Below are 11,285 nucleotides of genomic sequence, written 5' to 3'. Positions count from 1 at the left end.
GAATTTATTTCAGGATTTCCTGCGATGCGCTTTTAGTGGGAGGAGACGTTCCCGTCGACGACGAGGTGCCTACGGTGACTTCGTAAATTTCAATATGATATGCCGGCTCAGTCTTTCGGAGGTGCTCATAGCACTAGTAGAAAACAGGGCTTTCGTTCGGGCATGGCAAGCCCATTAGTCCCGGTTCAGTCACGAACCGGGACCCATGGGGGCATTCGTCCCGGTTCGTGAGCCCAGGGGGCCGGCCGGGGCCTCGTGGGCATTGGTCCCGGTTCGTATGGAACCATTTGTCCCGGTTCGAGGCACGAACAGGGACTAATGGGCCTCGCTCCTGGCCCACAACCATTGGTCCCGGTTCTTGGCATGAACCGGGACAGAAGGCCCGGATTTAGTACCGGTTCATGCCACGAACCGGGACCAATGAGGTGCCTATATATACCCCTCGCCCGCGAGCAGAGCACTCCAGTGCTCTGTTTTTCTCTGGCCGGCGAGGGGAGGGCTTTGTGGTGCTCTAGCTCACCTCCTATGCACATGAGGTGTTCGATGAAATGCCCGAGCCACACTAGTTAAGCTTTGTCCTCTCGAAGCTCGACCTCAAAGCTCCATTTTCCTCGAGATTTGTCTAGGTTTAGCGGCCCGTCACGTCCCATTCCCGTCTTCACCGCCGTCGACCGCCCGCGCCGATCTCGTCGCCGGCACCACCGTGGTGAGCCTCTTGTTCTTATCTTCTTTTTGAAAGAAAAAAATTCTTACTTTAGATAGATACTTGTCTAATTTTCTTACTATTTTATTCCTTCTTATTACATAGTGCGATGGTTTTGGTATCCGCCCCCGTCGGCCCTCGTCCTGTCTATGATTCGGATGTGGTATATATTATCTTTTTATAACTATTTGATTCATTTATTGTTTATGACAAATATACCGACCAACGTGACATAGATTTTATTTATCTAGGAGGTGGTTGAACCGGAAATTCTAACCGACCCTATTGTCGAGAGGTTAAATTTAGTTGAAGAAGAAAACAATTACTTGAAGGAAAAAATAAAAAAATTGAGGAGGAGAAGATGATATTGGAGTTGCATGTTGCGGATGTCGTCGATGATCACAAGATCAAGATGGATGCAATGCGCTTGAAGATTAGAAAGATTAGAAAATATGCCATTCATACCGAGGCTTGGTATCATTATGCCGTTGGATCAATTGTTACCTTGGTTGCGATTATGATCGCATTTGTTTTCGCATTGAAATGTTTTACATAGTTTCAATGTATGGTTTAATTAATTAGATGCTCTGGAGAGCTATATATATGTTGTTAGATGAGAACTATGTATGTACTTTGGTTCTAATGTGATGATGAACTTCTATTAATTTGGTCACTTAATTATCTATTCATGATGTTCTGTAATGGTTTTTGACACACTTAATTATATATAATGCACGCAGATGAACCGGCAATGGATGTACGGTGACAGACACACCTCCGAGTACATTAAGGGCGTGCATGATTTTCTCGAAGTGGCTGAGGCAAACAAGCAGAATGGTTTTATGTGTTGTCCATGCCCTATATGTGGGAATACGAAGTCTTACTCTGACCGGAAAATCCTTCACGCCCACCTGCTTTACAAGGGTTTCATGCCACACTATAATGTTTGGACGAGGCACGGAGAAATGGGGGTTATGATGGAAGACGGCGAAGAAGAAGAGGACGATGACAACTATGTGCCCCCTGAATACGGTGATGCTGCAACGGGGGAAGCTGCTGAAGATCAAGAGGAACCAGACGATGTGCCCAATGATGCTGCAAGGGGGGAAGCTGCTGAAGATCAAGAGGAACCAGTGCCCGATGATGATGATCTCCGCCGGGTCATAGTCGATGCAAGGACGCAATGCGAAAGTCAAAAGGAGAAGCTGAAGTTCGATCGCATGTTAGAGGATCACAAAAAAGGGTTGTACCCCAATTGCGAAGATGGCAACACAAAGCTCGGTACCGTACTGGAATTGCTGCAGTGGAAGGCAGAGAATGCTGTGCCTGACAAAGGATTTGAGAAGCTATTGAAAATATTGAAGAAGAAGCTTCCAAAGGATAACGAATTGCCCGACAGTACATACGCAGCAAAGAAGGTCGTATGCCCTCTAGGATTGGAGGTGCAGAAGATACATGCATGCCCTAATGACTGCATCCTCTACCGCGGTGCGTACAAGGATCTGAACGCATGCCCGGTATGCGGTGCATTGCGGTATAAGATCAGACGAGATGACCCTGGTGATGTTGACGGCGAGCCCCCCAGGAAGAGGGTTCCTGCGAAGGTGATGTGGTATGCTCCTATAATACCACGGTTGAAACGTCTGTTCAGAAACGAAGAGCATGCCAAGTTGATGCGATGGCACAGTGAGGACCGTAAGAAAGACGGGAAGTTGAGAGCACCCGCTGACGGGTCGCAGTGGAGAAAAATCGAGAGAAAGTACTGGGCTGAGTTTGCAGCTGACCCAAGGAACGTATGGTTTGGTTTAAGCGCGGATGGCATTAATCCTTTCGGGGAGCAGAGCAGCAATCACAGCACCTGGCCCGTGACTCTATGTATGTATAACCTTCCTCCTTGGATGTGCATGAAGCGGAAGTTCATTATGATGCCAGTTCTCATCCAAGGCCCTAAGCAACCCGGCAACGACATTGATGTGTACCTAAGGCCATTAGTTGAAGAACTTTTACAGCTGTGGAATGGAAACGGTGTACGTACGTGGGATGAGCACAAACAGGAGGAATTTAACCTGCACGCGTTGCTGTTTGTAACCATCAACGATTGGCCCGCTCTCAGTAACCTTTCAGGACAGACAAACAAGGGATACCACGCATGCACGCACTGTTTAGATGACACTGAAAGTATATACCTGGACAAAAGCAGGAAGAATGTGTACCTGGGCCATCGTCGATTTCTTCCGACCAACCATCAATGTCGAAAGAAAGGCAAGCATTTCAAAGGCGAGGCAGATCACCGGAAGAAGCCCGCCATGCGTACCGGTGATCACGTACTTGCTATGGTCAATGATTTACACGTAATCTTTGGAAAGGGTCCCGGCGGACTAGCTGTTCCGAATGACGCTGAGGGACACGCACCCATGTGGAAGAAGAAATCTATATTTTGGGACCTACCCTACTGGAAAGAGCTAGAGGTCCGCTCTTCAATCGACGTGATGCACGTGACGAAGAACCTTTGCGTGAACCTGCTAGGCTTCTTGGGCGTGTATGGGAAGACAAAAGATACACCTGAGGCACGGGAGGACCTGCAACGTTTGCACGAAAAAGACGGCATGCCTCCGAAGCAGTATGAAGGTCCTGCCAGCTACGCTCTTACGAAAGAAGAGAAAGAAATCTTCTTTGAATGCCTGCTCAGTATGAAGGTCCCGACTGGCTTCTCGTCGAATATAAAGGGAATAATAAATATGCCAGAGAAAAAGTTCCAGAACCTAAAGTCTCATGACTGCCACGTGATTATGACGCAACTGCTTCCGGTTGCATTGAGGGGGCTTCTACCGGAAAACGTCCGATTAGCCATTGTGAAGCTATGTGCATTCCTCAATGCAATCTCTCAGAAGGTGATCGATCCAGAAATCATACCAAGGCTAAGGAGTGATGTGGCGCAATGTCTTGTCAGTTTCGAGCTGGTGTTCCCACCATCCTTCTTCAATATCATGACGCACGTCCTAGTTCATCTAGTCGACGAGATTGTCATTCTGGGGCCCGTATTTCTACACAATATGTTCCCCTTTGAGAGGTTCATGGGAGTCCTAAAGAAATATGTCCGTAACCGCGCTAGGCCAGAAGGAAGCATCTCCATGGGCCATCAAACAGAGGATGTCATTGGGTTTTGTGTTGACTTCATTCCTGGCCTTAAGAAGATAGGTCTCCCTAAATCGCGGTATGAGGGGAGACTGACTGGAAAAGGCACGCTTGGAGGGGGGACTCAATAATATGCAGGGACGGATATTCTTGGTCTCAAGCACACTACACAGTTCTACAGAACTCTACCTTGGTGACCCCGTATGTCGATGAACACAAGAACAGTCTGCGCTCCAAACACCCGGAGCAGTGTGACGACTGGATTACATGTGAACACATCAGGACTTTCAGCAGTTGGTTGGAAACACGTCTCAGAGGTGACACCACTGTTTGTGATGAGTTGTACTCGTTGTCCAGGGGACCATCTTCGACTGTATTGACTTACAAAGGATACGAGATAAATGGGAATACATTTTACACGATCGCCCAAGATCAAAAGAGCACCAACCAAAACAGCGGTGTCCGCTTTGATGCAGCAACCGAGAGGGGAAAGGACACATATTATGGTTACATAATGGACATATGGGAACTTGACTACGGACATGATTTTAAGGTCCCTTTGTTTAAGTGCAAATGGGTCAATCTGTCAGGAGGCGGGGTACAGGTAGACCCACAGTACGGAATGACAACAGTGGATCTGAACAATCTTGGGTACACTGACGAACCGTTCGTCCTAGCCAATGATGTGGCACAGGTTATCTATGTGAAGGACATGTCTACCAGACCGAGGAAAAGAAAAGATAAGGAAGCGAATACATCATACGATGAGCCAAAGCGGCACATAGTTCTTTCAGGAAAAAGGGACATTGTGGGAGTGGAGGGCAAGACAGACATGTCTGAAGATTATGAAAAGTTTCATGAAATTCCTCCCTTCAAAGTCAAGGCTGACCCAAGCATCCTGATAAACGATGAAGATTATCCATGGTTACGGCGCAATAAGCAAATGACACAAGCGAAGAAAAAGTGAAGACTTTCTCCCGCAACTATTATGATGATACCATGCCAACTTTGTAATAGACGAGTATGATACCATTGTCCGTTTTGTACAAGAAGTGCATCTAGTTTTTGCCGTAACCCTCTCAACTTTCTTGCACATGCTATGTGGATGAAATGATGATACCATGCCAACTTTCAACCTTTTCAGAGTTCATTTGAAATGCTTTTCAATTTTAGGGTCTTATAGCTCAAAATAATTAGTAAATGCATGAAAAATAACAGGCCAAAAATTAAAAATTATGCCACCTACTGGGCCACCACGGCCTGAATACGATTAGAAACCCATCCATGGGCCAGGATTCAGGCCCGCAGAAGGCCCAGTAGGCCCACAGGCATGTACAGAGAGGTTAGGCCCGTAAGCCTGCTTTAGAGAGGAGCTCGACAGCTCAGGCGCACCGCACCTTATAAACAGGTGCGGCTCTCTCTTAGCTAGCGAGGTGGGACTAAACTCACCACCACGCCGCTGTGCAAGGCCATTGGTCCCGGTTGGTGGCACGAACCGGGACCAATTCCACCCTTTGGTCCCTGTTGGTGCCACGAACCGGTACTAATGAGGCTGTGGCCCCACGAGCACCTTTAGTACCTGTTCGTGGCACGAACCGGTACTAGAGTTTCTTACTAGCTAAGCAGTTTTTTAGTCCCACCTCGCTAGCTGAGAGGCACTAGGAGCGGTTTATAAGCCCTGAGTGCAGAGACGATGAAGAAGAGGCGCAATGCTCACGTTGCTTAGCTTCAAGCCTTGAGGAATAAGGTAGACTGCATCGAGCTATGTGCAGTGCAGTCTACACTATTCCGAAAGGCTTGAAGCAAATCAACGCGCATTGCGCCTCTTTTTTATTTTTAATCATTAAAAGCAAAAAGAATTTTCATAAAGAACTTTTTTTGATAGAAACTTTAATAGCAGAAAGAATTATCATAAAGTAAAATAAATAAGTAATTAGAAACAAAATAAAATAAAATAAATAAGTTTTTTGTTGTAAGTAGAAACAAAACAAAATAAATATAGCAAAAAAGAAAACAAAAAAACTAAATACAGCAAAAAGAATTTTCATAAAGAACTAATGGCACTAATAGAAAGTTTATATTTTTTCTAAAACTAATGGCACTAACAGACAGTTTATAATTTTGCTGACCTAAAAGCAAAAAGAATTAAAAAATAAAGCAAAAAACAAAAGAAAATAAATAATGCAAAAAACAGAACCAAAAAACTGGAATTTTTTTAAAAAAACTGCCACCTATTGGGCCACCACGGCCTGAATACGACTAGAAACCCAACCTGGGCCAGGATTCAGGCCCGCAGAAGGCCCAATAGGCCCACAGACAGCACAGTGTGACATTAGGCCCGTAAGCCTGCATTTGAGAGGAGCTCGAGAGGGCAGCCGCAGTGGGGCTTATAAACCACTCCGAGCCCCTCTCAACTAGCGAGGTGGGACTAAACTTTTGGCCGCGGGCAGCGCAAGGCCTTTGGTCCCGGTTGGTGGCACCAAAGTCCCGGTTGGTGCCACCAACCGGGACTAAAGGCCGCCGCTTCCCGCCCTTTGGGCTGCTGAAAAGGGGCCTTTGGTCCCGGTTGGTGGCACCAACAGGGACTAATACCCACCTTTGGTCCCGGTTGGTGCCACGAACTGGGACTAAAGGCTTTGCTATTTAAGTCCACACTTAGGAAATTTTCGAGATACCTCGCCAGTTGCCCCCGACGCCGCCAGGCTGCCCGTGCTCGCCGTTGCCGCCCGCTCCTCGTCGCCGTCGCCCCGCGCCCTTGCCTCGACGGGTCGCCGCCCGGTGCTCGTCGCCGTCGCCCTGCCCCCACGCGCCGCCCCGCCTCGTGCTCCCCTGCTCGCGCGCGCCGCCTCGGCGCCCCGAGCCCCCCTGCCCGGCCCGCGCGTGCTCGCCGGCGCCCTCGCCGCCCCCGCCCCGTCCAGCCCCCGTGCGCCGGCGCCCTCGCCGCCCCCGCCGTCGCCATCGTCCTAGCCGCCCCCGCTGTGAGAGCCGCCGCCCCGGCTCTGTTTTTTATTAGTTAATTGTTTTTTGATCATATATATATAATGTATATATATGTGTATGTATGTGGCTATATGTTTTTATATTTTTATTAGTTTAATTTTTTTGTTCATATGTGATGTATATGTGTATGTGGCTATAATGTATATGTGAACAAAAAAATATTTGTATGTATGTAGATGTTCAAAATGTATGAATATATATGTCAAAAATGTTTTTTTGTTCATAGAAAGTTTTTTGTTCATATATAGAAAGTTTTTATATATGACAATGGATATATATTCGATATATATGAGAAATGATGATCCACATGGAAAAGTTTTATATATGCAAAAGTTACAATTTTAGAAAAGTTTTATATATCTAGCTAGGAAGGGAAGAAGAAGAAAAAGAAGGATAGGAAAGAAGAAAATAAGAAGAGGAAAGAAAGAAGAAGAGGAGAGGAAGAAGAGGAGAAATAAATAAGAAGAGGAAAAAAGAAGAAAAAGAAGAGGAGAAGAAGAAAAAATAGAATATTTTCTATTTTTTCTTCTTCTCCTCTATTCCTTTCTTCTTCTCCTCTTTTTTTTTCTTCAATCCTCTCCTCTATTCCTTTCTTCTTCTCTCCTCTTTTTATTTCTTCTTCGTTTTCTTATGTTTTATCGGGTCTGTCGTCGTCGATATATACCCCTCCCGATAACTTCAACAAGAGGGGGGATAACTTCAACACGAGGGGGGGTCGATATACCCCCTCCCCGATAACATTATTTTCCCGTGTATATATGTCGTCGTTGTCGATATAACCCCCTCCTGATAACTTCAACACGTGGGGGGGGGTCGATATACCCCCTCCCCGATAACATTATTTTCCCGTGTATGTAAGTTGTCGTTGTCGATATTACCCCCTCCCGATAACTTCAACACGAGGGGGGATAACTTCAACACGAGGGGGGTCGATATACCCCCTCCTCGATAACATTATTTTCCCGTGTATGTATGTCGTCGTTGTCGATATAAAACCCCCTCCCGATAACTTCAACACGTGGGGGGGGGTCGATATATACCCCCTCCCCGATAACATTATTTTCCCGTGTATGTATGTCGTCGTTGTCGATATATATAACTCCCTCCCAGATAACTTCGACATGATGGACGGTCGATATGTATACCCCCTCTCGACCGTGATAACTTATACCACGGGAGCACCCCCCGGCCCTCTCGCTCGACCAAAACTCTCGAGGACACCCAAACCCTAGAAAAAAACGATGTCGGTCTCCTACCCCCTCCCGCCGCGCCCCTACCCTTGAAGCGTTGCCTAGGCCACCCCAAACCCGGAATAAGCTAGGTCTACGTTTGCACTAATATATCCACCTGCTGTCATGTTTGTGTAATAATTGCCATGTTGTAATATTTGCAGAAACAATGGAGCACGGACGAGATGAGCAAGCAGAAGAGGTGTTGGGGGACATAATCTTAGCCGGAGGTGATATCTTGTCGTATCTTAACGACAATGATGGTCTGGAAGAACAGGGTGAAGAAGCAGGCTACGGTGATCGAAGAGTGGAGGAGGAAAGACATGATTATGATGGCTCCGGTGACCCAATGCTGGTGCAAGAAGGAGCCCGTGGTGACGGCTCCGGTGACCGAACAGAGTCCGGCCAGGTAAATATATTAGTTAAGCCTGTGCTGACTAGCTAATTGATGCATTCATTGTTTTGGTATGTACACATATTAATTAACACTCGTCTTTCTTCTTTTTTCTAGCCCTCCGGATCGAGCACAACTGCGGTAAAGAGACGAGGCCCGAAGAGAAAGTTGCGCTCGGATGAAAGGTTTGAGATCACAGCAATCGCGCGCGACGGCCAACCGATTGAACCCCTCCGGACAAAGGATGCTTTTGCTGCTCAGTGCGGGGTTCTAGTTAGGGACAAGATCCCGATCAGCATCCACCAATGGTATAAGCCTAAGAAGGAAGACCCTGAGGTGTCTTATGTCAATGATATGCAGAAAGATGATCTTTGGACTGAGCTGAAGGCAAATTTCACCCTACCGCCAGAGGAGGATCCGGAGAAGCCAGTTATAGAGCAATTAATCAAGTCTCATGCTCTTAAGAAGATGGCAGACCTATTCAGGAGGTGGAAGAATGAGCTGAAAACGTTTGTCGACAAAGAAGAGACACCAGAATTCATCGGCCGGTATGAGAAGATCAGAGATCACTGGCCCGCATTTGTGGCCCACAAGACATCGGAAAAGAGTAAGAAGATGTCAGCGACAAACAAGAAGAATGCTGCGAAGAAGAAGCTTCACCATCGCACGGGGTCAGGTGGCTACCTCAAAGCCCGGCCTAAGTGGGCCAAGTCTGAGAGGGATCTGCTTGATAAAGGGATCGAACCAGAGACAATGAACTGGCCAGACCGTTGCCGGACTTGGTTCTTCGGGGCTGGCGGAACCTTGGACCCTGTATCAGGGAGGTGTCGTTGGACGGACGAGCAACTTGCAATACCCGTCAAGAAGCTTAAGCACTATATCGATGCAGCGCAGCAAGGGACGTTCGTTCCAGACAGAGAGAACGACGAGCTCACAATGGCCCTCGGGAATCCTGAGCACCCTGGACGGACACGAGGCACGCCAGGCTCCGTTCCGTGGAAGGCTGGTTTTCCGGACGCGGGCGGTTACAAAACCCAGGAGAGGAGGAAAAAAGTGGAGCAGATCCAAATTCAGAAGCTGCACGAAAGGGTTCAAGCGCTAGAGGAACGAGACGGCAATCGAGATGCCGAAACTGCCCCCGAAGCTACACCGCCATCTCAGCGGAGAAGCAGCGTGGCTTCCACCGAGCTGCCTCAGCTGGAGCATGCGGCTCCTGCTAGCTACCCCGTGGATGCTATCACGGAGTCTCAACATTGCCACCTTATGGCGGAATGGCAGAACTTGAAAGTCAAGGCGGCTGTTGGCTCTGTTTTACCTACTGAACCCGGCGCAACCTACCACTGCCGGCCGATTCCAGAAGGATATGCTAGGGTGATGGTGGATGAAATAACGGAGGGATTTGAGGACCTCCAGCTTGACCACCCTACCGGTGAAGGGGAGACTCGGCTGGGTTTAGCTCTGAAGACTCCATGCCTATGGCGGAAGGAGCTCATCAAGCTTCCGAACTGGACGGCTCCGGCGAGTAAGGGCACTCCGCCTCCTCCTCCGCCTCCTCCTCCGGCGAGTGATCAGGGCACTCAGCCTCCTTCTCCGGCGCGTGGCGGCACTCCGCCTCCTTCTCCGCCAGCGCCGGCGCGCCAGAGCAGCCAGCCTCCTCCTTCTCCGCCTCGTCAGCAAGGGCGGAAGAGACCCGCCGCCGCTGCGGCTGCTCCGGCGCGTCGTAGTCCTTCTCCTCCGCCTCGTAAGCAAGGAAAGAAGACAGCCGCAGCCGCTCCGTCTGCTCTGCCGGCGTCTAGCAGTACAGCTGCCAGAGGCGGGAGGCAATACAGATTCGGTCCTTCTCTGAAGACTCCAGAGAAGTTACCATATGAGAGGACCGAGGAGGAGAACGCGAAGATCGTGCGAGCCGAAGTGAAGAACTTCTTTGAAGGGGTGAAAGCAAAGAAACATCCACCTCCGGAGGAGAAGGTAGATCCGGTGAAAGCAAAGCGCACTCTGGCTGCCCTGACAAAACCACCAAAGTCTCCGCCGAGAGGCAACTATGAGCGCGTTCTTGCAAAGGCATATGCCGAAGCGGAGCGGTCGGGAAGTACTGTCAGTGATAAAAGGATGAAAGAACGACGAGCTGGGAAAAAAATTGCCCAGCTCGGCGAACAAGCGAACCAATCGTGCCCCCCGCTCAAGGTGTCAAAAGACATCGTCGCTAATGATCCGGGTATGGTGCCCGGTTATAGCAATCTTGGAGATTACCTGCCCGACGATGTACATTATGAAATCATGGAGGTGGACGAACACAAATACCATTACGGGAAGCCTCTCGTCAAAGATGTCAGATCTCTAAGCACGATGATGCGAAGACTACATGATTGGTACATGAAAACCTGCAGAGAGTCTGATGGGATGAGTACTTTGACGCTGAGAGTTAAACCGGAGCATGACCTCGTTGGAATTGAACTGCTGAATGTTCCATTTGAGGATTTCTTCCAGTTTTACAATCAAAAGGCCCTCGATAAAACAACGATCACTTGCTACTGTCTGTAAGTAGTACTACTTCTGTCATTAAGTCTCTCTATATAGGTCAGCTCTTTCATTGCATGTATTTATACTTATCCTCACTATATTATGCAGATTGAAGATCGCCGAATTGAAGAAAAGACAAATCGGTGATATTGGGTTCATTAACACAAATCTCATAGATGCATATACGGTTGAAAAACATCCCAAAGAAGCCGAGGCCAACTTGCTACAATCGTTGGTATTAAATCAAAACAAAGATATAATACTCTTTCCTTACAACTTCAAGTGAGTGTTACTGTCTTGTGCA

The sequence above is a fragment of the Triticum aestivum genome, chromosome 2D, assembly GCF_018294505.1.
Source record: "Triticum aestivum cultivar Chinese Spring chromosome 2D, IWGSC CS RefSeq v2.1, whole genome shotgun sequence".
NCBI lineage: Eukaryota > Viridiplantae > Streptophyta > Magnoliopsida > Poales > Poaceae > Triticum > Triticum aestivum.
Note: the sequence above shows the minus strand (reverse complement) of the source record.